This window comes from Oncorhynchus mykiss, chromosome 19 (genome assembly GCF_013265735.2).
Source record: "Oncorhynchus mykiss isolate Arlee chromosome 19, USDA_OmykA_1.1, whole genome shotgun sequence".
NCBI lineage: Eukaryota > Metazoa > Chordata > Actinopteri > Salmoniformes > Salmonidae > Oncorhynchus > Oncorhynchus mykiss.
The window spans coordinates 1,690,340-1,717,275 of record NC_048583.1 but is presented as its reverse complement, the minus strand read 5'-3'; the positions used below and the strand labels follow the sequence as shown (position 1 = coordinate 1,717,275).

The 26,936-nt window shown below is 46.3% G+C and overlaps 37 non-coding genes across 37 annotated transcripts; all 37 read right to left on the bottom strand.

The window, feature by feature from the left end:
- Positions 1–1,186: 1,186 nt before the first annotated feature.
- On the bottom strand, positions 1,187–1,258 carry trnae-cuc. Its single transcript has one exon. It is a non-coding gene; the product is annotated as a tRNA-Glu (tRNA).
- Positions 1,259–1,367: 109 nt separating this feature from the next.
- Positions 1,368–1,439, bottom strand: trnae-cuc. Its single transcript has one exon. It is a non-coding gene; the product is annotated as a tRNA-Glu (tRNA).
- Positions 1,440–1,549: 110 nt separating this feature from the next.
- Positions 1,550–1,621, bottom strand: trnae-cuc. Its single transcript has one exon. It is a non-coding gene; the product is annotated as a tRNA-Glu (tRNA).
- A 1,951-nt stretch (positions 1,622–3,572) lies between these two features.
- Positions 3,573–3,644, bottom strand: trnae-cuc. Its single transcript has one exon. It is a non-coding gene; the product is annotated as a tRNA-Glu (tRNA).
- A 109-nt stretch (positions 3,645–3,753) lies between these two features.
- On the bottom strand, positions 3,754–3,824 carry trnae-cuc. The gene has a single exon. It is a non-coding gene; the product is annotated as a tRNA-Glu (tRNA).
- Positions 3,825–3,933: 109 nt separating this feature from the next.
- Positions 3,934–4,005, bottom strand: trnae-cuc. Its single transcript has one exon. It is a non-coding gene; the product is annotated as a tRNA-Glu (tRNA).
- Positions 4,006–4,975: 970 nt separating this feature from the next.
- trnae-cuc lies at positions 4,976–5,047 on the bottom strand. The gene has a single exon. It is a non-coding gene; the product is annotated as a tRNA-Glu (tRNA).
- Positions 5,048–5,156: 109 nt separating this feature from the next.
- trnae-cuc lies at positions 5,157–5,228 on the bottom strand. Its single transcript has one exon. It is a non-coding gene; the product is annotated as a tRNA-Glu (tRNA).
- A 749-nt stretch (positions 5,229–5,977) lies between these two features.
- On the bottom strand, positions 5,978–6,049 carry trnae-cuc. Its single transcript has one exon. It is a non-coding gene; the product is annotated as a tRNA-Glu (tRNA).
- Positions 6,050–6,158: 109 nt separating this feature from the next.
- Positions 6,159–6,230, bottom strand: trnae-cuc. Its single transcript has one exon. It is a non-coding gene; the product is annotated as a tRNA-Glu (tRNA).
- Positions 6,231–6,979: 749 nt separating this feature from the next.
- On the bottom strand, positions 6,980–7,051 carry trnae-cuc. Its single transcript has one exon. It is a non-coding gene; the product is annotated as a tRNA-Glu (tRNA).
- A 109-nt stretch (positions 7,052–7,160) lies between these two features.
- Positions 7,161–7,232, bottom strand: trnae-cuc. The gene has a single exon. It is a non-coding gene; the product is annotated as a tRNA-Glu (tRNA).
- Positions 7,233–8,998: 1,766 nt separating this feature from the next.
- On the bottom strand, positions 8,999–9,070 carry trnae-cuc. Its single transcript has one exon. It is a non-coding gene; the product is annotated as a tRNA-Glu (tRNA).
- Positions 9,071–9,179: 109 nt separating this feature from the next.
- On the bottom strand, positions 9,180–9,251 carry trnae-cuc. The gene has a single exon. It is a non-coding gene; the product is annotated as a tRNA-Glu (tRNA).
- A 1,091-nt stretch (positions 9,252–10,342) lies between these two features.
- On the bottom strand, positions 10,343–10,414 carry trnae-cuc. Its single transcript has one exon. It is a non-coding gene; the product is annotated as a tRNA-Glu (tRNA).
- A 110-nt stretch (positions 10,415–10,524) lies between these two features.
- Positions 10,525–10,596, bottom strand: trnae-cuc. Its single transcript has one exon. It is a non-coding gene; the product is annotated as a tRNA-Glu (tRNA).
- Positions 10,597–10,705: 109 nt separating this feature from the next.
- trnae-cuc lies at positions 10,706–10,777 on the bottom strand. The gene has a single exon. It is a non-coding gene; the product is annotated as a tRNA-Glu (tRNA).
- A 957-nt stretch (positions 10,778–11,734) lies between these two features.
- On the bottom strand, positions 11,735–11,806 carry trnae-cuc. Its single transcript has one exon. It is a non-coding gene; the product is annotated as a tRNA-Glu (tRNA).
- Positions 11,807–11,916: 110 nt separating this feature from the next.
- trnae-cuc lies at positions 11,917–11,988 on the bottom strand. Its single transcript has one exon. It is a non-coding gene; the product is annotated as a tRNA-Glu (tRNA).
- Positions 11,989–13,039: 1,051 nt separating this feature from the next.
- trnae-cuc lies at positions 13,040–13,111 on the bottom strand. The gene has a single exon. It is a non-coding gene; the product is annotated as a tRNA-Glu (tRNA).
- Positions 13,112–13,221: 110 nt separating this feature from the next.
- On the bottom strand, positions 13,222–13,293 carry trnae-cuc. Its single transcript has one exon. It is a non-coding gene; the product is annotated as a tRNA-Glu (tRNA).
- Positions 13,294–13,402: 109 nt separating this feature from the next.
- trnae-cuc lies at positions 13,403–13,474 on the bottom strand. Its single transcript has one exon. It is a non-coding gene; the product is annotated as a tRNA-Glu (tRNA).
- Positions 13,475–14,552: 1,078 nt separating this feature from the next.
- On the bottom strand, positions 14,553–14,624 carry trnak-cuu. Its single transcript has one exon. It is a non-coding gene; the product is annotated as a tRNA-Lys (tRNA).
- Positions 14,625–14,733: 109 nt separating this feature from the next.
- trnae-cuc lies at positions 14,734–14,805 on the bottom strand. The gene has a single exon. It is a non-coding gene; the product is annotated as a tRNA-Glu (tRNA).
- Positions 14,806–15,956: 1,151 nt separating this feature from the next.
- trnae-cuc lies at positions 15,957–16,028 on the bottom strand. The gene has a single exon. It is a non-coding gene; the product is annotated as a tRNA-Glu (tRNA).
- Positions 16,029–16,732: 704 nt separating this feature from the next.
- Positions 16,733–16,804, bottom strand: trnae-cuc. Its single transcript has one exon. It is a non-coding gene; the product is annotated as a tRNA-Glu (tRNA).
- Positions 16,805–16,914: 110 nt separating this feature from the next.
- On the bottom strand, positions 16,915–16,986 carry trnae-cuc. The gene has a single exon. It is a non-coding gene; the product is annotated as a tRNA-Glu (tRNA).
- Positions 16,987–18,128: 1,142 nt separating this feature from the next.
- On the bottom strand, positions 18,129–18,200 carry trnae-cuc. Its single transcript has one exon. It is a non-coding gene; the product is annotated as a tRNA-Glu (tRNA).
- Positions 18,201–18,309: 109 nt separating this feature from the next.
- trnae-cuc lies at positions 18,310–18,381 on the bottom strand. The gene has a single exon. It is a non-coding gene; the product is annotated as a tRNA-Glu (tRNA).
- Positions 18,382–19,519: 1,138 nt separating this feature from the next.
- trnae-cuc lies at positions 19,520–19,591 on the bottom strand. Its single transcript has one exon. It is a non-coding gene; the product is annotated as a tRNA-Glu (tRNA).
- Positions 19,592–20,557: 966 nt separating this feature from the next.
- Positions 20,558–20,629, bottom strand: trnae-cuc. Its single transcript has one exon. It is a non-coding gene; the product is annotated as a tRNA-Glu (tRNA).
- A 109-nt stretch (positions 20,630–20,738) lies between these two features.
- trnae-cuc lies at positions 20,739–20,810 on the bottom strand. The gene has a single exon. It is a non-coding gene; the product is annotated as a tRNA-Glu (tRNA).
- A 970-nt stretch (positions 20,811–21,780) lies between these two features.
- trnae-cuc lies at positions 21,781–21,852 on the bottom strand. The gene has a single exon. It is a non-coding gene; the product is annotated as a tRNA-Glu (tRNA).
- Positions 21,853–21,961: 109 nt separating this feature from the next.
- trnae-cuc lies at positions 21,962–22,033 on the bottom strand. Its single transcript has one exon. It is a non-coding gene; the product is annotated as a tRNA-Glu (tRNA).
- A 2,041-nt stretch (positions 22,034–24,074) lies between these two features.
- On the bottom strand, positions 24,075–24,146 carry trnae-cuc. The gene has a single exon. It is a non-coding gene; the product is annotated as a tRNA-Glu (tRNA).
- A 1,151-nt stretch (positions 24,147–25,297) lies between these two features.
- On the bottom strand, positions 25,298–25,369 carry trnae-cuc. The gene has a single exon. It is a non-coding gene; the product is annotated as a tRNA-Glu (tRNA).
- A 1,162-nt stretch (positions 25,370–26,531) lies between these two features.
- Positions 26,532–26,603, bottom strand: trnae-cuc. Its single transcript has one exon. It is a non-coding gene; the product is annotated as a tRNA-Glu (tRNA).
- Between the last annotated feature and the right edge of the window lie 333 nt (positions 26,604–26,936).

The following is a 26,936-nucleotide window of genomic DNA, read 5'->3' as shown; positions in this document are numbered from 1 at the left end:
GTCTATATCCACAGGCAAACGAGTCCTATATCGAAAAGGGCTCGCAAGCCAAAGAACACATCCCAACCGTGAAGCACAGCATCATGTTGGGGGTGCTTTGCTGCAGGAGGGTCTGGTGCACCACTAGAACACCTGGGAAGGACACTGCAGGGCAAATCAGTTTGCAATTTGAAGTGGTACATATGTGCAACAACCTACTAAATTCATAGTGACAGGGCGGTGAGAGCGCCGAATCCTAACCACTAGACCACCAGGGAAGGGTACTAGAGTGAAAATCGGTTCCCAGTGTGAGCTGGTACATACAGTTGAAGTCGTAAGTTTCCATCCACTTAGGCTGGAGTCATTAAAACCTGTTTGTCAACCCCTCCACACATTTCTTGTTAACAAACTATAGTTTTGGCAGTCGGTTAGGACATCTACTTTGTGCATGACACAAGTAATTTTTCCAACAATTGTTTACAGACCGATTATTTCACTTATAATTCAGTGTATCACAAATCCAGTGGGTCAGAAGTTTACATACACTAAGTTGTCATGGCTTTAGAAGCTTCTGATAGGCTAATTGACATCCTTTGAGTCAATTGGAGGTGTACCTGTAGATGTATTTCAAGGCCTACCTTCAAACTCAGTGCCTCTTTGCTTGACTCCATGGGAAAACCAAAGGAAATCAGCCAAGACCTCAGAAAAAAAATGTAGACCTCCACAAATCTGGTTCATCCTTGGGAGCAATTTCCAAACGCCTGAAGGTACCTCGCTCATCTGTAGAAACAATAGTACGCAAGTATAAACACCATGGGACCACGCAGGCGTCATACCGCTCAGGAAGGAGACGCGTTCTGTCTCCTAGAGATGAACGTACTTTGGGTCGAAAAGTGCAAATCCATCCCAGAACTACAGCAAAGGACCTTGTGAAGATGCTGGAGGAAACAGGTACAAAATGGTCTATATCCACAGGCAAACGAGTCCTATATCGAAAAGGGCTCGCAAGCCAAAGAACACATCCCAACCGTGAAGCACAGCATCATGTTGGGGGTGCTTTGCTGCAGGAGGGTCTGGTGCACCACTAGAACACCTAGGAAGGACACTGCAGGGCAAATCAGTTTGCAATTTGAAGTGGTACATATGTGCAACAACCTACTAAATTCATAGTGACAGGATGCACAACTAAACAAGGAGCATAGACTATTTCCTTTACCGGGAATCGAACCCGGGCCGCGGCGGTGAGAGCGCCGAATCCTAACCACTAGACCACCAGGGAAGGGTACTAGAGTGCAAATCGGTTCCCAGTGTGAGCTGGTACATATGTGCGATAACCTTCCATATTCATAGTGACAGGTTGCACAAGTAAACATGTAGCAAAAGAGTAGTTCCCTGACCGGGAATCGAACCCGGGCCGCGGCGGTGAGAGCGCCGAATCCTAACCACTAGACCACCAGGGAAGGGTACTAGAGTGCAAATCGGTTCCCAGTGTGAGCTGGTACATATGTGCGATAACCTTTCATATTCATAGTGACAGGTTGCACAAGTAAACATGTTTCCAAAAGAGTAGTTCCCTGACCGGGAATCGAACCCGGGCCGCGGCGGTGAGAACACCGAATCCTAACCACTAGACCACCAGGGAAGGGTACTAGAGTGAAAATCGGTTCCCAGTGTGAGCTGGTACATACAGTTGAAGTCGTAAGTTTCCATCCACTTAGGCTGGAGTCATTAAAACCTGTTTGTCAACCCCTCCACACATTTCTTGTTAACAAACTATAGTTTTGGCAGTCGGTTAGGACATCTACTTTGTGCATGACACAAGTAATTTTTCCAACAATTGTTTACAGACCGATTATTTCACTTATAATTCAGTGTATCACAAATCCAGTGGGTCAGAAGTTTACATACACTAAGTTGGCTGTGCCTTTAAACAGTTTGGAAAATTCCCGAAAATGATGTCATGGCTTTAGAAGCTTCTGATAGGCTAATTGACATCCTTTGAGTCAATTGGAGGTGTACCTGTAGATGTATTTCAAGGCCTACCTTCAAACTCAGTGCCTCTTTGCTTGACTCCATGGGAAAACCAAAGGAAATCAGCCAAGACCTCAGAAAAAAAATGTAGACCTCCACAAATCTGGTTCATCCTTGGGAGCAATTTCCAAACGCCTGAAGGTACCTCGCTCATCTGTAGAAACAATAGTACGCAAGTATAAACACCATGGGACCACGCAGGCGTCATACCGCTCAGGAAGGAGACGCGTTCTCTCTCCTAGAGATGAACGTACTTTGGGTCGAAAAGTGCAAATCCATCCCAGAACTACAGCAAAGGACCTTGTGAAGATGCTGGAGGAAACAGGTACAAAATGGTCTATATCCACAGGCAAACGAGTCCTATATCGAAAAGGGCTCGCAAGCCAAAGAACACATCCCAACCGTGAAGCACAGCATCATGTTGGGGGTGCTTTGCTGCAGGAGGGTCTGGTGCACCACTAGAACACCTGGGAAGGACACTGCAGGGCAAATCAGTTTGCAATTTGAAGTGGTACATATGTGCAACAACCTACTAAATTCATAGTGACAGGGCGGTGAGAGCGCCGAATCCTAACCACTAGACCACCAGGGAAGGGTACTAGAGTGAAAATCGGTTCCCAGTGTGAGCTGGTACATACAGTTGAAGTCGTAAGTTTCCATCCACTTAGGCTGGAGTCATTAAAACCTGTTTGTCAACCCCTCCACACATTTCTTGTTAACAAACTATAGTTTTGGCAGTCGGTTAGGACATCTACTTTGTGCATGACACAAGTAATTTTTCCAACAATTGTTTACAGACCGATTATTTCACTTATAATTCAGTGTATCACAAATCCAGTGGGTCAGAAGTTTACATACACTAAGTTGGCTGTGCCTTTAAACAGTTTGGAAAATTCCCGAAAATGATGTCATGGCTTTAGAAGCTTCTGATAGGCTAATTGACATCCTTTGAGTCAATTGGAGGTGTACCTGTAGATGTATTTCAAGGCCTACCTTCAAACTCAGTGCCTCTTTGCTTGACTCCATGGGAAAACCAAAGGAAATCAGCCAAGACCTCAGAAAAAAAATGTAGACCTCCACAAATCTGGTTCATCCTTGGGAGCAATTTCCAAACGCCTGAAGGTACCTCGCTCATCTGTAGAAACAATAGTACGCAAGTATAAACACCATGGGACCACGCAGGCGTCATACCGCTCAGGAAGGAGACGCGTTCTGTCTCCTAGAGATGAACGTACTTTGGGTCGAAAAGTGCAAATCCATCCCAGAACTACAGCAAAGGACCTTGTGAAGATGCTGGAGGAAACAGGTACAAAATGGTCTATATCCACAGGCAAACGAGTCCTATATCGAAAAGGGCTCGCAAGCCAAAGAACACATCCCAACCGTGAAGCACAGCATCATGTTGGGGGTGCTTTGCTGCAGGAGGGTCTGGTGCACCACTAGAACACCTGGGAAGGACACTGCAGGGCAAATCAGTTTGCAATTTGAAGTGGTACATATGTGCAACAACCTACTAAATTCATAGTGACAGGATGCACAACTAAACAAGGAGCATAGACTATTTCCTTTACCGGGAATCGAACCCGGGCCGCGGCGGTGAGAGCGCCGAATCCTAACCACTAGACCACCAGGGAAGGGTACTAGAGTGCAAATCGGTTCCCAGTGTGAGCTGGTACATATGTGCGATAACCTTCCATATTCATAGTGACAGGTTGCACAAGTAAACATGTAGCAAAAGAGTAGTTCCCTGACCGGGAATCGAACCCGGGCGCGGCGGTGAGAGCGCCGAATCCTAACCACTAGACCACCAGGGAAGGGTACTAGAGTGCAAATCGGTTCCCAGTGTGAGCTGGTACATATGTGCGATAACCTTCCATATTCATAGTGACAGGTTGCACAAGTAAACATGTAGCAAAAGAGTAGTTCCCTGACCGGGAACCGAACCCGGGCCGCGGCGGTGAGAGCGCCGAATCCTAACCACTAGACCACCAGGGAAGGGTACTAGAGTGAAAATCGGTTCCCAGTGTGAGCTGGTACATACAGTTGAAGTCGTAAGTTTCCATCCACTTAGGCTGGAGTCATTAAAACCTGTTTGTCAACCCCTCCACACATTTCTTGTTAACAAACTATAGTTTTGGCAGTCGGTTAGGACATCTACTTTGTGCATGACACAAGTAATTTTTCCAACAATTGTTTACAGACCGATTATTTCACTTATAATTCAGTGTATCACAAATCCAGTGGGTCAGAAGTTTACATCCACTAAGTTGGCTGTGCCTTTAAACAGTTTGGAAAATTCCCGAAAATGATGTCATGGCTTTAGAAGCTTCTGATAGGCTAATTGACATCCTTTGAGTCAATTGGAGGTGTACCTGTAGATGTATTTCAAGGCCTACCTTCAAACTCAGTGCCTCTTTGCTTGACTCCATGGGAAAACCAAAGGAAATCAGCCAAGACCTCAGAAAAAAAATGTAGACCTCCACAAATCTGGTTCATCCTTGGGAGCAATTTCCAAACGCCTGAAGGTACCTCGCTCATCTGTAGAAACAATAGTACGCAAGTATAAACACCATGGGACCACGCAGGCGTCATACCGCTCAGGAAGGAGACGCGTTCTGTCTCCTAGAGATGAACGTACTTTGGGTCGAAAAGTGCAAATCCATCCCAGAACTACAGCAAAGGACCTTGTGAAGATGCTGGAGGAAACAGGTACAAAATGGTCTATATCCACAGGCAAACGAGTCCTATATCGAAAAGGGCTCGCAAGCCAAAGAACACATCCCAACCGTGAAGCACAGCATCATGTTGGGGGTGCTTTGCTGCAGGAGGGTCTGGTGCACCACTAGAACACCTGGGAAGGACACTGCAGGGCAAATCAGTTTGCAATTTGAAGTGGTACATATGTGCAACAACCTACTAAATTCATAGTGACAGGTTGCACAAGTAAACAAGGAGCATAGACTATTTCCCTGACCGGGAATCGAACCCGGGCCACGGCGGTGAGAGCGCCGAATCCTAACCACTAGACCACCAGGGAAGGGTACTAGAGTGCAAATCGGTTCCCAGTGTGAGCTGGTACATATGTGCGATAACCTTCCATATTCATAGTGACAGGTTGCACAAGTAAACATGTAGCAAAAGAGTAGTTCCCTGACCCGGAATCGAACCCGGGCCACGGCGGTGAGAGCGCCGAATCCTAACCACTAGACCACCAGGGAAGGGTACTAGAGTGAAAATCGGTTCCCAGTGTGAGCTGGTACATACAGTTGAAGTCGTAAGTTTCCATCCACTTAGGCTGGAGTCATTAAAACCTGTTTGTCAACCCCTCCACACATTTCTTGTTAACAAACTATAGTTTTGGCAGTCGGTTAGGACATCTACTTTGTGCATGACACAAGTAATTTTTCCAACAATTGTTTACAGACCGATTATTTCACTTATAATTCAGTGTATCACAAATCCAGTGGGTCAGAAGTTTACATACACTAAGTTGGCTGTGCCTTTAAACAGTTTGGAAAATTCCCGAAAATGATGTCATGGCTTTAGAAGCTTCTGATAGGCTAATTGACATCCTTTGAGTCAATTGGAGGTGTACCTGTAGATGTATTTCAAGGCCTACCTTCAAACTCAGTGCCTCTTTGCTTGACTCCATGGGAAAACCAAAGGAAATCAGCCAAGACCTCAGAAAAAAAATGTAGACCTCCACAAATCTGGTTCATCCTTGGGAGCAATTTCCAAACGCCTGAAGGTACCTCGCTCATCTGTAGAAACAAAGAACACATCCCAACCGTGAAGCACAGCATCATGTTGGGGGTGCTTTGCTGCAGGAGGGTCTGGTGCACCACTAGAACACCTGGGAAGGACACTGCAGGGCAAATCAGTTTGCAATTTGAAGTGGTACATATGTGCAACAACCTACTAAATTCATAGTGACAGGTTGCACAAGTAAACAAGGAGCATAGACTATTTCCCTGACCGGGAATCGAACCCGGGCCACGGCGGTGAGAGCGCCGAATCCTAACCACTAGACCACCAGGGAAGGGTACTAGAGTGCAAATCGGTTCCCAGTGTGAGCTGGTACATATGTGCGATAACCTTCCATATTCATAGTGACAGGTTGCACAAGTAAACATGTAGCAAAAGAGTAGTTCCCTGACCCGGAATCGAACCCGGGCCACGGCGGTGAGAGCGCCGAATCCTAACCACTAGACCACCAGGGAAGGGTACTAGAGTGAAAATCGGTTCCCAGTGTGAGCTGGTACATACAGTTGAAGTCGTAAGTTTCCATCCACTTAGGCTGGAGTCATTAAAACCTGTTTGTCAACCCCTCCACACATTTCTTGTTAACAAACTATAGTTTTGGCAGTCGGTTAGGACACCTACTTTGTGCATGACACAAGTAATTTTTCCAACAATTGTTTACAGACCGATTATTTCACTTATAATTCAGTGTATCACAAATCCAGTGGGTCAGAAGTTTACATACACTAAGTTGGCTGTGCCTTTAAACAGTTTGGAAAATTCCCGAAAATGATGTCATGGCTTTAGAAGCTTCTGATAGGCTAATTGACATCCTTTTAGTCAATTGGAGGTGTACCTGTAGATGTATTTCAAGGCCTACCTTCAAACTCAGTGCCTCTTTGCTTGACTCCATGGGAAAACCAAAGGAAATCAGCCAAGACCTCAGAAAAAAAATGTAGACCTCCACAAATCTGGTTCATCCTTGGGAGCAATTTCCAAACGCCTGAAGGTACCTCGCTCATCTGTAGAAACAAAGAACACATCCCAACCGTGAAGCACAGCATCATGTTGGGGGTGCTTTGCTGCAGGAGGGTCTGGTGCACCACTAGAACACCTGGGAAGGACACTGCAGGGCAAATCAGTTTGCAATTTGAAGTGGTACATATGTGCAACAACCTACTAAATTCATAGTGACAGGTTGCACAAGTAAACAAGGAGCATAGACTATTTCCCTGACCGGGAATCGAACCCGGGCCGTGGCGGTGAGAGCGCCGAATCCTAACCACTAGACCACCAGGGAAGGGTACTAGAGTGCAAATCGGTTCCCAGTGTGAGCTGGTACATATGTGCGATAACCTTCCATATTCATAGTGACAGGTTGCACAAGTAAACATGTAGCAAAAGAGTAGTTCCCTGACCCGGAATCGAACCCGGGCCACGGCGGTGAGAGCGCCGAATCCTAACCACTAGACCACCAGGGAAGGGTACTAGAGTGAAAATCGGTTCCCAGTGTGAGCTGGTACATACAGTTGAAGTCGTAAGTTTCCATCCACTTAGGCTGGAGTCATTAAAACCTGTTTGTCAACCCCTCCACACATTTCTTGTTAACAAACTATAGTTTTGGCAGTCGGTTAGGACATCTACTTTGTGCATGACACAAGTAATTTTTCCAACAATTGTTTACAGACCGATTATTTCACTTATAATTCAGTGTATCACAAATCCAGTGGGTCAGAAGTTTACATACACTAAGTTGGCTGTGCCTTTAAACAGTTTGGAAAATTCCCGAAAATGATGTCATGGCTTTAGAAGCTTCTGATAGGCTAATTGACATCCTTTGAGTCAATTGGAGGTGTACCTGTAGATGTATTTCAAGGCCTACCTTCAAACTCAGTGCCTCTTTGCTTGACTCCATGGGAAAACCAAAGGAAATCAGCCAAGACCTCAGAAAAAAAATGTAGACCTCCACAAATCTGGTTCATCCTTGGGAGCAATTTCCAAACGCCTGAAGGTACCTCGCTCATCTGTAGAAACAATAGTACGCAAGTATAAACACCATGGGACCACGCAGGCGTCATACCGCTCAGGAAGGAGACGCGTTCTGTCTCCTAGAGATGAACGTACTTTGGGTCGAAAAGTGCAAATCCATCCCAGAACTACAGCAAAGGACCTTGTGAAGATGCTGGAGGAAACAGGTACAAAATGGTCTATATCCACAGGCAAACGAGTCCTATATCGAAAAGGGCTCGCAAGCCAAAGAACACATCCCAACCGTGAAGCACAGCATCATGTTGGGGGTGCTTTGCTGCAGGAGGGTCTGGTGCACCACTAGAACACCTGGGAAGGACACTGCAGGGCAAATCAGTTTGCAATTTGAAGTGGTACATATGTGCAACAACCTACTAAATTCATAGTGACAGGATGCACAACTAAACAAGGAGCATAGACTACCGGGAATCGAACCCGGGCCGCGGGTGCAAATCGGTTCCCAGTGTGAGCTGGTACATATGTGCGATAACCTTCCATATTCATAGTGACAGGTTGCACAAGTAAACATGTAGCAAAAGAGTAGTTCCCTGACCAGGAATCGAACCCGGGCCGCGGCGGTGAGAGCGCCGAATCCTAAAAAAATGTAGACCTCCACAAATCTGGTTCATCCTTGGGAGCAATTTCCAAACGCCTGAAGGTACCTCGCTCATCTGTAGAAACAATAGTACGCAAGTATAAACACCATGGGACCACGCAGGCGTCATACCGCTCAGGAAGGAGACGCGTTCTGTCTCCTAGAGATGAACGTACTTTGGGTCGAAAAGTGCAAATCCATCCCAGAACTACAGCAAAGGACCTTGTGAAGATGCTGGAGGAAACAGGTACAAAATGGTCTATATCCACAGGCAAACGAGTCCTATATCGAAAAGGGCTCGCAAGCCAAAGAACACATCCCAACCGTGAAGCACAGCATCATGTTGGGGGTGCTTTGCTGCAGGAGGGTCTGGTGCACCACTAGAACACCTGGGAAGGACACTGCAGGGCAAATCAGTTTGCAATTTGAAGTGGTACATATGTGCAACAACCTACTAAATTCATAGTGACAGGATGCACAACTAAACAAGGAGCATAGACTACCGGGAATCGAACCCGGGCCGCGGGTGCAAATCGGTTCCCAGTGTGAGCTGGTACATATGTGCGATAACCTTCCATATTCATAGTGACAGGTTGCACAAGTAAACATGTAGCAAAAGAGTAGTTCCCTGACCAGGAATCGAACCCGGGCCGCGGCGGTGAGAGCGCCGAATCCTAACCACTAGACCACCAGGGAAGGGTACTAGAGTGCAAATCGGTTCCCAGTGTGAGCTGGTACATATGTGCGATAACCTTCCATATTCATAGTGACAGGTTGCACAAGTAAACATGTAGCAAAAGAGTAGTTCCCTGACCGGGAATCGAACCCGGGCCGCGGCGGTGAGAGCGCCGAATCCTAACCACTAGACCACCAGGGAAGGGTACTAGAGTGAAAATCGGTTCCCAGTGTGAGCTGGTACATACAGTTGAAGTCGTAAGTTTCCATCCACTTAGGCTGGAGTCATTAAAACCTGTTTGTCAACCCCTCCACACATTTCTTGTTAACAAACTATAGTTTTGGCAGTCGGTTAGGACATCTACTTTGTGCATGACACAAGTAATTTTTCCAACAATTGTTTACAGACCGATTATTTCACTTATAATTCAGTGTATCACAAATCCAGTGGGTCAGAAGTTTACATACACTAAGTTGGCTGTGCCTTTAAACAGTTTGGAAAATTCCCGAAAATGATGTCATGGCTTTAGAAGCTTCTGATAGGCTAATTGACATCCTTTGAGTCAATTGGAGGTGTACCTGTAGATGTATTTCAAGGCCTACCTTCAACCTCAGTGCCTCTTTGCTTGACTCCATGGGAAAACCAAAGGAAATCAGCCAAGACCTCAGAAAAAAAATGTAGACCTCCACAAATCTGGTTCATCCTTGGGAGCAATTTCCAAACGCCTGAAGGTACCTCGCTCATCTGTAGAAACAATAGTACGCAAGTATAAACACCATGGGACCACGCAGGCGTCATACCGCTCAGGAAGGAGACGCGTTCTGTCTCCTAGAGATGAACGTACTTTGGGTCGAAAAGTGCAAATCCATCCCAGAACTACAGCAAAGGACCTTGTGAAGATGCTGGAGGAAACAGGTACAAAATGGTCTATATCCACAGGCAAACGAGTCCTATATCGAAAAGGGCTCGCAAGCCAAAGAACACATCCCAACCGTGAAGCACAGCATCATGTTGGGGGTGCTTTGCTGCAGGAGGGTCTGGTGCACCACTAGAACACCTGGGAAGGACACTGCAGGGCAAATCAGTTTGCAATTTGAAGTGGTACATATGTGCAACAACCTACTAAATTCATAGTGACAGGATGCACAACTAAACAAGGAGCATAGACTACCGGGAATCGAACCCGGGCCGCGGGTGCAAATCGGTTCCCATTGTGAGCTGGTACATATGTGCGATAACCTTCCATATTCATAGTGACAGGTTGCACAAGTAAACATGTAGCAAAAGAGTAGTTCCCTGACCGGGAATCGAACCCGGGCCGCGGCGGTGAGAGCGCCGAATCCTAACCACTAGACCACCAGGGAAGGGTACTAGAGTGCAAATCGGGTTCCCAGTGTGAGCTGGTACATATGTGCGATAACCTTCCATATTCATAGTGGCAGGTTGCACAAGTAAACATGTAGCAAAAGAGTAGTTCCCTGACCGGGAATCGAACCCAGGCCGCGGCGGTGAGAGCGCCGAATCCTAACCACTAGACCACCAGGGAAGGGTACTAGAGTGCAAATCGGTTCCCAGTGTGAGCTGGTACATATGTGCGATAACCTTCCATATTCATAGTGACAGGTTGCACAAGTAAACATGTAGCAAAAGAGTAGTTCCCTGACCGGGAATCGAACCCGGGCCGCGGCGGTGAGAGCGCCGAATCCTAACCACTAGACCACCAGGGAAGGGTACTAGAGTGAAAATCGGTTCCCAGTGTGAGCTGGTACATACAGTTGAAGTCGTAAGTTTCCATCCACTTAGGCTGGAGTCATTAAAACCTGTTTGTCAACCCCTCCACACATTTCTTGTTAACAAACTATAGTTTTGGCAGTCGGTTAGGACATCTACTTTGTGCATGACACAAGTAATTTTTCCAACAATTGTTTACAGACCGATTATTTCACTTATAATTCAGTGTATCACAAATCCAGTGGGTCAGAAGTTTACATACACTAAGTTGGCTGTGCCTTTAAACAGTTTGGAAAATTCCCGAAAATGATGTCATGGCTTTAGAAGCTTCTGATAGGCTAATTGACATCCTTTGAGTCAATTGGAGGTGTACCTGTAGATGTATTTCAAGGCCTACCTTCAACCTCAGTGCCTCTTTGCTTGACTCCATGGGAAAACCAAAGGAAATCAGCCAAGACCTCAGAAAAAAAATGTAGACCTCCACAAATCTGGTTCATCCTTGGGAGCAATTTCCAAACGCCTGAAGGTACCTCGCTCATCTGTAGAAACAATAGTACGCAAGTATAAACACCATGGGACCACGCAGGCGTCATACCGCTCAGGAAGGAGACGCGTTCTGTCTCCTAGAGATGAACGTACTTTGGGTCGAAAAGTGCAAATCCATCCCAGAACTACAGCAAAGGACCTTGTGAAGATGCTGGAGGAAACAGGTACAAAATGGTCTATATCCACAGGCAAACGAGTCCTATATCGAAAAGGGCTCGCAAGCCAAACCGTGAAGCACAGCATCATGTTGGGGGTGCTTTGCTGCAGGAGGGTCTGGTGCACCACTAGAACACCTGGGAAGGACACTGCATGGCAAATCAGTTTGCAATTTGAAGTGGTACATATGTGCAACAACCTACTAAATTCATAGTGACAGGATGCACAACTAAACAAGGAGCATAGACTATTTCCTTTACCGGGAATCGAACCCGGGCCGCGGCGGTGAGAGCGCCGAATCCTAACCACTAGACCACCAGGGAAGGGTATTAGAGTGCAAATCGGGTTCCCAGTGTGAGCTGGTACATATGTGCGATAACCTTCCATATTCATAGTGGCAGGTTGCACAAGTAAACATGTAGCAAAAGAGTAGTTCCCTGACCGGGAATCGAACCCCGGCCGCGGCGGTGAGAGCGCCGAATCCTAACCACTAGACCACCAGGGAAGGGTACTAGAGTGGAAATCGGTTCCCAGTGTGAGCTGGTACATACAGTTGAAGTCGTAAGTTTCCATCCACTTAGGCTGGAGTCATTAAAACCTGTTTGTCAACCCCTCCACACATTTCTTGTTAACAAACTATAGTTTTGGCAGTCGGTTAGGACATCTACTTTGTGCATGACACAAGTAATTTTTCCAACAATTGTTTACAGACCGATTATTTCACTTATAATTCAGTGTTGGCTGTGCCTTTAAACAGTTTGGAAAATTCCCGAAAATGATGTCATGGCTTTAGAAGCTTCTGATAGGCTAATTGACATCCTTTGAGTCAATTGGAGGTGTACCTGTAGATGTATTTCAAGGCCTACCTTCAAACTCAGTGCCTCTTTGCTTGACTCCATGGGAAAACCAAAGGAAATCAGCCAAGACCTCAGAAAAAAAATGTAGACCTCCACAAATCTGGTTCATCCTTGGGAGCAATTTCCAAACGCCTGAAGGTACCTCGCTCATCTGTAGAAACAATAGTACGCAAGTATAAACACCATGGGACCACGCAGGCGTCATACCGCTCAGGAAGGAGACGCGTTCTGTCTCCTAGAGATGAACGTACTTTGGGTCGAAAAGTGCAAATCCATCCCAGAACTACAGCAAAGGACCTTGTGAAGATGCTGGAGGAAACAGGTACAAAATGGTCTATATCCACAGGCAAACGAGTCCTATATCGAAAAGGGCTCGCAAGCCAAAGAACACATCCCAACCGTGAAGCACAGCATCATGTTGGGGGTGCTTTGCTGCAGGAGGGTCTGGTGCACCACTAGAACACCTGGGAAGGACACTGCAGGGCAAATCAGTTTGCAATTTGAAGTGGTACATATGTGCAACAACCTACTAAATTCATAGTGACAGGATGCACAACTAAACAAGGAGCATAGACTACCGGGAATCGAACCCGGGCCGCGGGTGCAAATCGGTTCCCATTGTGAGCTGGTACATATGTGCGATAACCTTCCATATTCATAGTGACAGGTTGCACAAGTAAACATGTAGCAAAAGAGTAGTTCCCTGACCGGGAATCGAACCCGGGCCGCGGCGGTGAGAGCGCCGAATCCTAACCACTAGACCACCAGGGAAGGGTACTAGAGTGCAAATCGGGTTCCCAGTGTGAGCTGGTACATATGTGCGATAACCTTCCATATTCATAGTGGCAGGTTGCACAAGTAAACATGTAGCAAAAGAGTAGTTCCCTGACCGGGAATCGAACCCGGGCCGCGGCGGTGAGAGCGCCGAATCCTAACCACTAGACCACCAGGGAAGGGTACTAGAGTGCAAATCGGTTCCCAGTGTGAGCTGGTACATATGTGCGATAACCTTCCATATTCATAGTGACAGGTTGCACAAGTAAACATGTAGCAAAAGAGTAGTTCCCTGACCGGGAATCGAACCCGGGCCGCGGCGGTGAGAGCGCCGAATCCTAACCACTAGACCACCAGGGAAGGGTACTAGAGTGAAAATCGGTTCCCAGTGTGAGCTGGTACATAGAGTTGAAGTCGTAAGTTTCCATCCACTTAGGCTGGAGTCATTAAAACCTGTTTGTCAACCCCTCCACACATTTCTTGTTAACAAACTATAGTTTTGGCAGTCGGTTAGGACATCTACTTTGTGCATGACACAAGTAATTTTTCCAACAATTGTTTACAGACCGATTATTTCACTTATAATTCAGTGTATCACAAATCCAGTGGGTCAGAAGTTTACATACACTAAGTTGGCTGTGCCTTTAAACAGTTTGGAAAATTCCCGAAAATGATGTCATGGCTTTAGAAGCTTCTGATAGGCTAATTGACATCCTTTGAGTCAATTGGAGGTGTACCTGTAGATGTATTTCAAGGCCTACCTTCAACCTCAGTGCCTCTTTGCTTGACTCCATGGGAAAACCAAAGGAAATCAGCCAAGACCTCAGAAAAAAAATGTAGACCTCCACAAATCTGGTTCATCCTTGGGAGCAATTTCCAAACGCCTGAAGGTACCTCGCTCATCTGTAGAAACAATAGTACGCAAGTATAAACACCATGGGACCACGCAGGCGTCATACCGCTCAGGAAGGAGACGCGTTCTGTCTCCTAGAGATGAACGTACTTTGGGTCGAAAAGTGCAAATCCATCCCAGAACTACAGCAAAGGACCTTGTGAAGATGCTGGAGGAAACAGGTACAAAATGGTCTATATCCACAGGCAAACGAGTCCTATATCGAAAAGGGCTCGCAAGCCAAACCGTGAAGCACAGCATCATGTTGGGGGTGCTTTGCTGCAGGAGGGTCTGGTGCACCACTAGAACACCTGGGAAGGACACTGCAGGGCAAATCAGTTTGCAATTTGAAGTGGTACATATGTGCAACAACCTACTAAATTCATAGTGACAGGATGCACAACTAAACAAGGAGCATAGACTACCGGGAATCGAACCCGGGCCGTGGGTGCAAATCGGTTCCCAGTGTGAGCTGGTACATATGTGCGATAACCTTCCATATTCATAGTGACAGGTTGCACAAGTAAACATGTAGCAAAAGAGTAGTTCCCTGACCGGGAATCGAACCCGGGCCGCGGCGGTAAGAGCGCCGAATCCTAACCACTAGACCACCAGGGAAGGGTACTAGAGTGCAAATCGGTTCCCAGTGTGAGCTGGTACATATGTGCGATAACCTTCCATATTCATAGTGACAGGTTGCACAAGTAAACATGTAGCAAAAGAGTAGTTCCCTGACCGGGAATCGAACCCGGGCCGCGGCGGTGAGAGCGCCGAATCCTAACCACTAGACCACCAGGGAAGGGTACTAGAGTGAAAATCGGTTCCCAGTGTGAGCTGGTACATACAGTTGAAGTCGTAAGTTTCCATCCACTTAGGCTGGAGTCATTAAAACCTGTTTGTCAACCCCTCCACACATTTCTTGTTAACAAACTATAGTTTTGGCAGTCGGTTAGGACATCTACTTTGTGCATGACACAAGTAATTTTTCCAACAATTGTTTACAGACCGATTATTTCACTTATAATTCAGTGTATCACAAATCCAGTGGGTCAGAAGTTTACATACACTAAGTTGGCTGTGCCTTTAAACAGTTTGGAAAATTCCCGAAAATGATGTCATGGCTTTAGAAGCTTCTGATAGGCTAATTGACATCCTTTGAGTCAATTGGAGGTGTACCTGTAGATGTATTTCAAGGCCTACCTTCAAACTCAGTGCCTCTTTGCTTGACTCCATGGGAAAACCAAAGGAAATCAGCCAAGACCTCAGAAAAAAAATGTAGACCTCCACAAATCTGGTTCATCCTTGGGAGCAATTTCCAAACGCCTGAAGGTACCTCGCTCATCTGTAGAAACAATAGTACGCAAGTATAAACACCATGGGACCACGCAGGCGTCATACCGCTCAGGAAGGAGACGCGTTCTGTCTCCTAGAGATGAACGTACTTTGGGTCGAAAAGTGCAAATCCATCCCAGAACTACAGCAAAGGACCTTGTGAAGATGCTGGAGGAAACAGGTACAAAATGGTCTATATCCACAGGCAAACGAGTCCTATATCGAAAAGGGCTCGCAAGCCAAAGAACACATCCCAACCGTGAAGCACAGCATCATGTTGGGGGTGCTTTGCTGCAGGAGGGTCTGGTGCACCACTAGAACACCTGGGAAGGACACTGCAGGGCAAATCAGTTTGCAATTTGAAGTGGTACATATGTGCAACAACCTACTAAATTCATAGTGACAGGATGCACAACTAAACAAGGAGCATAGACTATTTCCTTTACCGGGAATCGAACCCAGGCCGCGGCGGTGAGAGCACCGAATCCTAACCACTAGACCACCAGGGAAGGGTACTAGAGTGCAAATCGGTTCCCAGTGTGAGCTGGTACATATGTGCGATAACCTTCCATATTCATAGTGACAGGTTGCACAAGTAAACATGTAGCAAAAGAGTAGTTCCCTGACCGGGAATCGAACCCGGGCCGCGGCGGTGAGAGCGCCGAATCCTAACCACTAGACCACCAGGGAAGGGTACTAGAGTGCAAATCGGTTCCCAGTGTGAGCTGGTACATATGTGCGATAACCTTCCATATTCATAGTGACAGGTTGCACAAGTAAACATGTAGCAAAAGAGTACCCTTCCCTGGTGGTACCTGTAGATGTATTTCAAGGCCTACCTTCAAACTCAGTGCCTCTTTGCTTGACTCCATGGGAAAACCAAAGGAAATCAGCCAAGACCTCAGAAAAAAATGTAGACCTCCACAAATCTGGTTCATCCTTGGGAGCAATTTCCAAACGCCTGAAGGTACCTCGCTCATCTGTAGAAACAATAGTACGCAAGTATAAACACCATGGGACCACGCAGGCGTCATACCGCTCAGGAAGGAGACGCGTTCTGTCTCCTAGAGATGAACGTACTTTGGGTCGAAAAGTGCAAATCCATCCCAGAACTACAGCAAAGGACCTTGTGAAGATGCTGGAGGAAACAGGTACAAAATGGTCTATATCCACAGGCAAACGAGTCCTATATCGAAAAGGGCTCGCAAGCCAAACCGTGAAGCACAGCATCATGTTGGGGGTGCTTTGCTGCAGGAGGGTCTGGTGCACCACTAGAACACCTGGGAAGGACACTGCAGGGCAAATCAGTTTGCAATTTGAAGTGGTACATATGTGCAACAACCTACTAAATTCATAGTGACAGGATGCACAACTAAACAAGGAGCATAGACTATTTCCTTTACCGGGAATCGAACCCGGGCCGCGGCGGTGAGAGCGCCGAATCCTAACCACTAGACCACCAGGGAAGGGTATTAGAGTGCAAATCGGGTTCCCAGTGTGAGCTGGTACATATGTGCGATAACCTTCCATATTCATAGTGGCAGGTTGCACAAGTAAACATGTAGCAAAAGAGTAGTTCCCTGACCGGGAATCGAACCCCGGCCGCGGCGGTGAGAGCGCCGAATCCTAACCACTAGACCACCAGGGAAGGGTACTAGAGTGGAAATCGGTTCCCAGTGTGAGCTGGTACATACAGTTGAAGTCGTAAGTTTCCATCCACTTAGGCTGGAGTCATTAAAACCTGTTTGTCAACCCCTCCACACATTTCTTGTTAACAAACTATAGTTTTGGCAGTCGGTTAGGACATCTACTTTGTGCATGACACAAGTAATTTTTCCAACAATTGTTTACAGACCGATTATTTCACTTATAATTCAGTGTATCACAAATCCAGTGGGTCAGAAGTTTACATACACTAAGTTGGCTGTGCCTTTAAACAGTTTGGAAAATTCCCGAAAATGATGTCATGGCTTTAGAAGCTTCTGATAGGCTAATTGACATCCTTTGAGTCAATTGGAGGTGTACCTGTAGATGTATTTCAAGGCCTACCTTCAAACTCAGTGCCTCTTTGCTTGACTCCATGGGAAAACCAAAGGAAATCAGCCAAGACCTCAGAAAAAAAATGTAGACCTCCACAAATCTGGTTCATCCTTGGGAGCAATTTCCAAACGCCTGAAGGTACCTCGCTCATCTGTAGAAACAATAGTACGCAAGTATAAACACCATGGGACCACGCAGGCGTCATACCGCTCAGGAAGGAGACGCGTTCTGTCTCCTAGAGATGAACGTACTTTGGGTCGAAAAGTGCAAATCCATCCCAGAACTACAGCAAAGGACCTTGTGAAGATGCTGGAGGAAACAGGTACAAAATGGTCTATATCCACAGGCAAACGAGTCCTATATCGAAAAGGGCTCGCAAGCCAAAGAACACATCCCAACCGTGAAGCACAGCATCATGTTGGGGGTGCTTTGCTGCAGGAGGGTCTGGTGCACCACTAGAACACCTGGGAAGGACACTGCAGGGCAAATCAGTTTGCAATTTGAAGTGGTACATATGTGCAACAACCTACTAAATTCATAGTGACAGGATGCACAACTAAACAAGGAGCATAGACTACCGGGAATCGAACCCGGGCCGCGGCGGTGAGAGCGCCGAATCCTAACCACTAGACCACCAGGGAAGGGTACTAGAGTGCAAATCGGTTCCCAGTGTGAGCTGGTACATATGTGCGATAACCTTCCATATTCATAGTGACAGGTTGCACAAGTAAACATGTAGCAAAAGAGTAGTTCCCTGACCGGGAATCGAACCCGGGCCGCGGCGGTGAGAGCGCCGAATCCTAACCACTAGACCACCAGGGAAGGGTACTAGAGTGCAAATCGGTTCCCAGTGTGAGCTGGTACATATGTGCGATAACCTTCCATATTCATAGTGACAGGTTGCACAAGTAAACATGTAGCAAAAGAGTAGTTCCCTGACCGGGAATCGAACCCGGGCCGCGGCGGTGAGAGCGCCAAATCCTAACCACTAGACCACCAGGGAAGGGTACTAGAGTGAAAATCGGTTCCCAGTGTGAGCTGGTACATACAGTTGAAGTCGTAAGTTTCCATCCACTTAGGCTGGAGTCATTAAAACCTGTTTGTCAACCCCTCCACACATTTCTTGTTAACAAACTATAGTTTTGGCAGTCGGTTAGGACATCTACTTTGTGCATGACACAAGTAATTTTTCCAACAATTGTTTACAGACCGATTATTTCACTTATAATTCAGTGTATCACAAATCCAGTGGGTCAGAAGTTTACATACACTAAGTTGGCTGTGCCTTTAAACAGTTTGGAAAATTCCCGAAAATGATGTCATGGCTTTAGAAGCTTCTGATAGGCTAATTGACATCCTTTGAGTCAATTGGAGGTGTACCTGTAGATGTATTTCAAGGCCTACCTTCAACCTCAGTGCCTCTTTGCTTGACTCCATGGGAAAACCAAAGGAAATCAGCCAAGACCTCAGAAAAAAAATGTAGACCTCCACAAATCTGGTTCATCCTTGGGAGCAATTTCCAAACGCCTGAAGGTACCTCGCTCATCTGTAGAAACAATAGTACGCAAGTATAAACACCATGGGACCACGCAGGCGTCATACCGCTCAGGAAGGAGACGCGTTCTGTCTCCTAGAGATGAACGTACTTTGGGTCGAAAAGTGCAAATCCATCCCAGAACTACAGCAAAGGACCTTGTGAAGATGCTGGAGGAAACAGGTACAAAATGGTCTATATCCACAGGCAAACGAGTCCTATATCGAAAAGGGCTCGCAAGCCAAACCGTGAAGCACAGCATCATGTTGGGGGTGCTTTGCTGCAGGAGGGTCTGGTGCACCACTAGAACACCTGGGAAGGACACTGCAGGGCAAATCAGTTTGCAATTTGAAGTGGTACATATGTGCAACAACCTACTAAATTCATAGTGACAGGATGCACAACTAAACAAGGAGCATAGACTATTTCCTTTACCGGGAATCGAACCCGGGCCGCGGCGGTGAGAGGGCCGAATCCTAACCACTAGACCACCAGGGAAGGGTACTAGAGTGCAAATCGGTTCCCAGTGTGAGCTGGTACATATGTGCGATAACCTTCCATATTCATAGTGACAGGTTGCACAAGTAAACATGTAGCAAAAGAGTAGTTCCCTGACCGGGAATCGAACCCGGGCCGCGGCGGTGAGAGCGCCGAATCCTAACCACTAGACCACCAGGGAAGGGTACTAGAGTGAAAATCGGTTCCCAGTGTGAGCTGGTACATACAGTTGAAGTCGTAAGTTTCCATCCACTTAGGCTGGAGTCATTAAAACCTGTTTGTCAACCCCTCCACACATTTCTTGTTAACAAACTATAGTTTTGGCAGTCGGTTAGGACATCTACTTTGTGCATGACACAAGTAATTTTTCCAACAATTGTTTACAGACCGATTATTTCACTTATAATTCAGTGTATCACAAATCCAGTGGGTCAGAAGTTTACATACACTAAGTTGGCTGTGCCTTTAAACAGTTTGGAAAATTCCCGAAAATGATGTCATGGCTTTAGAAGCTTCTGATAGGCTAATTGACATCCTTTGAGTCAATTGGAGGTGTACCTGTAGATGTATTTCAAGGCCTACCTTCAAACTCAGTGCCTCTTTGCTTGACTCCATGGGAAAACCAAAGGAAATCAGCCAAGACCTCAGAAAAAAAATGTAGACCTCCACAAATCTGGTTCATCCTTGGGAGCAATTTCCAAACGCCTGAAGGTACCTCGCTCATCTGTAGAAACAATAGTACGCAAGTATAAACACCATGGGACCACGCAGGCGTCATACCGCTCAGGAAGGAGACGCGTTCTGTCTCCTAGAGATGAACGTACTTTGGGTCGAAAAGTGCAAATCCATCCCAGAACTACAGCAAAGGACCTTGTGAAGATGCTGGAGGAAACAGGTACAAAATGGTCTATATCCACAGGCAAACGAGTCCTATATCGAAAAGGGCAAGCCAAAGAACACATCCCAACCGTGAAGCACAGCATCATGTTGGGGGTGCTTTGCTGCAGGAGGGTCTGGTGCACCACTAGAACACCTGGGAAGGACACTGCAGGGCAAATCAGTTTGCAATTTGAAGTGGTACATATGTGCAACAACCTACTAAATTCATAGTGACAGGATGCACAACTAAACAAGGAGCATAGACTATTTCCTTTACCGGGAATCGAACCCGGGCCGCGGCGGTGAGAGCGCCGAATCCTAACCACTAGACCACCAGGGAAGGGTACTAGAGTGCAAATAGGTTCCCAGTGTGAGCTGGTACATATGTGCGATAACCTTCCATATTCATAGTGACAGGTTGCACAAGTAAACATGTAGCAAAAGAGTAGTTCCCTGACCGGGAATCGAACCCGGGCCACGGCGGTGAGAGCGCCGAATCCTAACCACTAGACCACCAGGGAAGGGTACTAGAGTGAAAATCGGTTCCCAGTGTGAGCTGGTACATACAGTTGAAGTCGTAAGTTTCCATCCACTTAGGCTGGAGTCATTAAAACCTGTTTGTCAACCCCTCCACACATTTCTTGTTAACAAACTATAGTTTTGGCAGTCGGTTAGGACATCTACTTTGTGCATGACACAAGTAATTTTTCCAACAATTGTTTACAGACCGATTATTTCACTTATAATTCAGTGTATCACAAATCCAGTGGGTCAGAAGTTTACATACACTAAGTTGGCTGTGCCTTTAAACAGTTTGGAAAATTCCCGAAAATGATGTCATGGCTTTAGAAGCTTCTGATAGGCTAATTGACATCCTTTGAGTCAATTGGAGGTGTACCTGTAGATGTATTTCAAGGCCTACCTTCAAACTCAGTGCCTCTTTGCTTGACTCCATGGGAAAACCAAAGGAAATCAGCCAAGACCTCAGAAAAAAAATGTAGACCTCCACAAATCTGGTTCATCCTTGGGAGCAATTTCCAAACGCCTGAAGGTACCTCGCTCATCTGTAGAAACAATAGTACGCAAGTATAAACACCATGGGACCACGCAGGCGTCATACCGCTCAGGAAGGAGACGCGTTCTGTCTCCTAGAGATGAACGTACTTTGGGTCGAAAAGTGCAAATCCATCCCAGAACTACAGCAAAGGACCTTGTGAAGATGCTGGAGGAAACAGGTACAAAATGGTCTATATCCACAGGCAAACGAGTCCTATATCGAAAAGGGCTCGCAAGCCAAAGAACACATCCCAACCGTGAAGCACAGCATCATGTTGGGGGTGCTTTGCTGCAGGAGGGTCTGGTGCACCACTAGAACACCTGGGAAGGACACTGCAGGGCAAATCAGTTTGCAATTTGAAGTGGTACATATGTGCAACAACCTACTAAATTCATAGTGACAGGATGCACAACTAAACAAGGAGCATAGACTATTTCCTTTACCGGGAATCGAACCCGGGCCGCGGCGGTGAGAGCGCCGAATCCTAACCACTAGACCACCAGGGAAGGGTACTAGAGTGCAAATAGGTTCCCAGTGTGAGCTGGTACATATGTGCGATAACCTTCCATATTCATAGTGACAGGTTGCACAAGTAAACATGTAGCAAAAGAGTAGTTCCCTGACCGGGAATCGAACCCGGGCCGCGGCGGTGAGAGCGCCGAATCCTAACCACTAGACCACCAGGGAAGGGTACTAGAGTGAAAATCGGTTCCCAGCGTGAGCTGGTACATACAGTTGAAGTCGTAAGTTTCCATCCACTTAGGCTGGAGTCATTAAAACCTGTTTGTCAACCCCTCCACACATTTCTTGTTAACAAACTATAGTTTTGGCAGTCGGTTAGGACATCTACTTTGTGCATGACACAAGTAATTTTTCCAACAATTGTTTACAGACCGATTATTTCACTTATAATTCAGTGTATCACAAATCCAGTGGGTCAGAAGTTTACATACACTAAGTTGGCTGTGCCTTTAAACAGTTTGGAAAATTCCCGAAAATGATGTCATGGCTTTAGAAGCTTCTGATAGGCTAATTGACATCCTTTGAGTCAATTGGAGGTGTACCTGTAGATGTATTTCAAGGCCTACCTTCAAACTCAGTGCCTCTTTGCTTGACTCCATGGGAAAACCAAAGGAAATCAGCCAAGACCTCAGAAAAAAAATGTAGACCTCCACAAATCTGGTTCATCCTTGGGAGCAATTTCCAAACGCCTGAAGGTACCTCGCTCATCTGTAGAAACAATAGTACGCAAGTATAAACACCATGGGACCACGCAGGCGTCATACCGCTCAGGAAGGAGACGCGTTCTGTCTCCTAGAGATGAACGTACTTTGGGTCGAAAAGTGCAAATCCATCCCAGAACTACAGCAAAGGACCTTGTGAAGATGCTGGAGGAAACAGGTACAAAATGGTCTATATCCACAGGCAAACGAGTCCTATATCGAAAAGGGCTCGCAAGCCAAAGAACACATCCCAACCGTGAAGCACAGCATCATGTTGGGGGTGCTTTGCTGCAGGAGGGTCTGGTGCACCACTAGAACACCTGGGAAGGACACTGCAGGGCAAATCAGTTTGCAATTTGAAGTGGTACATATGTGCAACAACCTACTAAATTCATAGTGACAGGATGCACAACTAAACAAGGAGCATAGACTATTTCCTTTACCGGGAATCGAACCCGGGCCGCAGCGGTGAGAGCGCCGAATCCTAACCACTAGACCACCAGGGAAGGGTACTAGAGTGCAAATCGGTTCCCAGTGTGAGCTGGTACATATGTGCGATAACCTTCCATATTCATAGTGACAGTTGAAGTCGTAAGTTTCCATCCACTTAGGCTGGAGTCATTAAAACCTGTTTGTCAACCCCTCCACACATTTCTTGTTAACAAACTATAGTTTTGGCAGTCGGTTAGGACATCTACTTTGTGCATGACACAAGTAATTTTTCCAACAATTGTTTAAAGACCGATTATTTCACTTATAATTCAGTGTATCACAAATCCAGTGGGTCAGAAGTTTACATACACTAAGTTGGCTGTGCCTTTAAACAGTTTGGAAAATTCCCGAAAATAATGTCATGGCTTTAGAAGCTTCTGATAGGCTAATTGACATCCTTTGAGTCAATTGGAGGTGTACCTGTAGATGTATTTCAAGGCCTACCTTCAAACTCAGTGCCTCTTTGCTTGACTCCATGGGAAAACCAAAGGAAATCAGCCAAGACCTCAGAAAAAAAATGTAGACCTCCACAAATCTGGTTCATCCTTGGGAGCAATTTCCAAACGCCTGAAGGTACCTCGCTCATCTGTAGAAACAATAGTACGCAAGTATAAACACCATGGGACCACGCAGGCGTCATACCGCTCAGGAAGGAGACGCGTTCTGTCTCCTAGAGATGAACGTACTTTGGGTCGAAAAGTGCAAATCCATCCCAGAACTACAGCAAAGGACCTTGTGAAGATGCTGGAGGAAACAGGTACAAAATGGTCTATATCCACAGGCAAACGAGTCCTATATCGAAAAGGGCTCGCAAGCCAAAGAACACATCCCAACCGTGAAGCACAGCATCATGTTGGGGGTGCTTTGCTGCAGGAGTGTCTGGTGCACCACTAGAACACCTGGGAAGGACACTGCAGGGCAAATCAGTTTGCAATTTGAAGTGGTACATATGTGCAACAACCTACTAAATTCATAGTGACAGGTTGCACAAGTAAACAAGGAGCATAGACTATTTCCCTGACCGGGAATCGAACCCGGGCCGCGGCGGTGAGAGCGCCGAATCCTAACCACTAGACCACCAGGGAAGGGTACTAGAGTGAAAATCGGTTCCCAGTGTGAGCTGGTACATACAGTTGAAGTCGTAAGTTTCCATCCACTTAGGCTGGAGTCATTAAAACCTGTTTGTCAACCCCTCCACACATTTCTTGTTAACAAACTATAGTTTTGGCAGTCGGTTAGGACATCTACTTTGTGCATGACACAAGTAATTTTTCCAACAATTGTTTACAGACCGATTATTTCACTTATAATTCAGTGTATCACAAATCCAGTGGGTCAGAAGTTTACATACACTAAGTTGGCTGTGCCTTTAAACAGTTTGGAAAATTCCCGAAAATGATGTCATGGCTTTAGAAGCTTCTGATAGGCTAATTGACATCCTTTGAGTCAATTGGAGGTGTACCTGTAGATGTATTTCAAGGCCTACCTTCAAACTCAGTGCCTCTTTGCTTGACTCCATGGGAAAACCAAAGGAAATCAGCCAAGACCTCAGAAAAAAAATGTAGACCTCCACAAATCTGGTTCATCCTTGGGAGCAATTTCCAAACGCCTGAAGGTACCTCGCTCATCTGTAGAAACAATAGTACGCAAGTATAAACACCATGGGACCACGCAGGCGTCATACCGCTCAGGAAGGAGACGCGTTCTGTCTCCTAGAGATGAACGTACTTTGGGTCGAAAAGTGCAAATCCATCCCAGAACTACAGCAAAGGACCTTGTGAAGATGCTGGAGGAAACAGGTACAAAATGGTCTATATCCACAGGCAAACGAGTCCTATATCGAAAAGGGCTCGCAAGCCAAAGAACACATCCCAACCGTGAAGCACAGCATCATGTTGGGGGTGCTTTGCTGCAGGAGGGTCTGGTGCACCACTAGAACACCTGGGAAGGACACTGCAGGGCAAATCAGTTTGCAATTTGAAGTTGTACATATGTGCAACAACCTACTAAATTCATAGTGACAGGATGCACAACTAAACAAGGAGCATAGACTATTTCCTTTACCGGGAATCAAACCCGGGCCGCGGCGGTGAGAGCGCCGAATCCTAACCACTAGACCACCAGGGAAGGGTACTAGAGTGCAAATCGGTTCCCAGTGTGAGCTGGTACATATGTGCGATAACCTTCCATATTCATAGTGACAGGTTGCACAAGTAAACATGTAGCAAAAGAGTAGTTCCCTGACCGGGAATCGAACCCGGGCCACGGCGGTGAGAGCACCGAATCCTAACCACTAGACCACCAGGGAAGGGTACTAGAGTGAAAATCGGTTCCCAGTGTGAGCTGGTACATACAGTTGAAGTCGTAAGTTTCCATCCACTTAGGCTGGAGTCATTAAAACCTGTTTGTCAACCCCTCCACACATTTCTTGTTAACAAACTATAGTTTTGGCAGTCGGTTAGGACATCTACTTTGTGCATGACACAAGTAATTTTTCCAACAATTGTTTACAGACCGATTATTTCACTTATAATTCAGTGTATCACAAATCCAGTGGGTCAGAAGTTTACATACACTAAGTTGGCTGTGCCTTTAAACAGTTTGGAAAATTCCCGAAAATGATGTCATGGCTTTAGAAGCTTCTGATAGGCTAATTGACATCCTTTGAGTCAATTGGAGGTGTACCTGTAGATGTATTTCAAGGCCTACCTTCAAACTCAGTGCCTCTTTGCTTGACTCCATGGGAAAACCAAAGGAAATCAGCCAAGACCTCAGAAAAAAAATGTAGACCTCCACAAATCTGGTTCATCCTTGGGAGCAATTTCCAAACGCCTGAAGGTACCTCGCTCATCTGTAGAAACAATAGTACGCAAGTATAAACACCATGGGACCACGCAGGCGTCATACCGCTCAGGAAGGAGACGCGTTCTGTCTCCTAGAGATGAACGTACTTTGGGTCGAAAAGTGCAAATCCATCCCAGAACTACAGCAAAGGACCTTGTGAAGATGCTGGAGGAAACAGGTACAAAATGGTCTATATCCACAGGCAAACGAGTCCTATATCGAAAAGGGCTCGCAAGCCAAAGAACACATCCCAACCGTGAAGCACAGCATCATGTTGGGGGTGCTTTGCTGCAGGAGGGTCTGGTGCACCACTAGAACACCTGGGAAGGACACTGCAGGGCAAATCAGTTTGCAATTTGAAGTGGTACATATGTGCAACAACCTACTAAATTCATAGTGACAGGATGCACAACCAAACAAGGAGCATAGACTATAGACTATTTCCTTTACCGGGAATCGAACCCGGGCCGCGAGAGCGCCGAATCCTAACCACTAGACCACCAGGGAAGGGTACTAGAGTGCAAATCGGTTCCCAGTGTGAGCTGGTACATATGTGCATATGTACATATGTGCCTTCCATATTCATAGTGACAGGTTGCACAAGTAAACATGTAGCAAAAGAGTAGTTCCCTGACCGGGAATCGAACCCGGGCCGCGGCGGTGAGAGCGCCGAATCCTAACCACTAGACCACCAGGGAAGGGTACTAGAGTGAAAATCGGTTCCCAGTGTGAGCTGGTACATACAGTTGAAGTCGTAAGTTTCCATCCACTTAGGCTGGAGTCATTAAAACCTGTTTGTCAACCCCTCCACACATTTCTTGTTAACAAACTATAGTTTTGGCAGTCGGTTAGGACATCTACTTTGTGCATGACACAAGTAATTTTTCCAACAATTGTTTACAGACCGATTATTTCACTTATAATTCAGTGTATCACAAATCCAGTGGGTCAGAAGTTTACATACACTAAGTTGGCTGTGCCTTTAAACAGTTTGGAAAATTCCCGAAAATGATGTCATGGCTTTAGAAGCT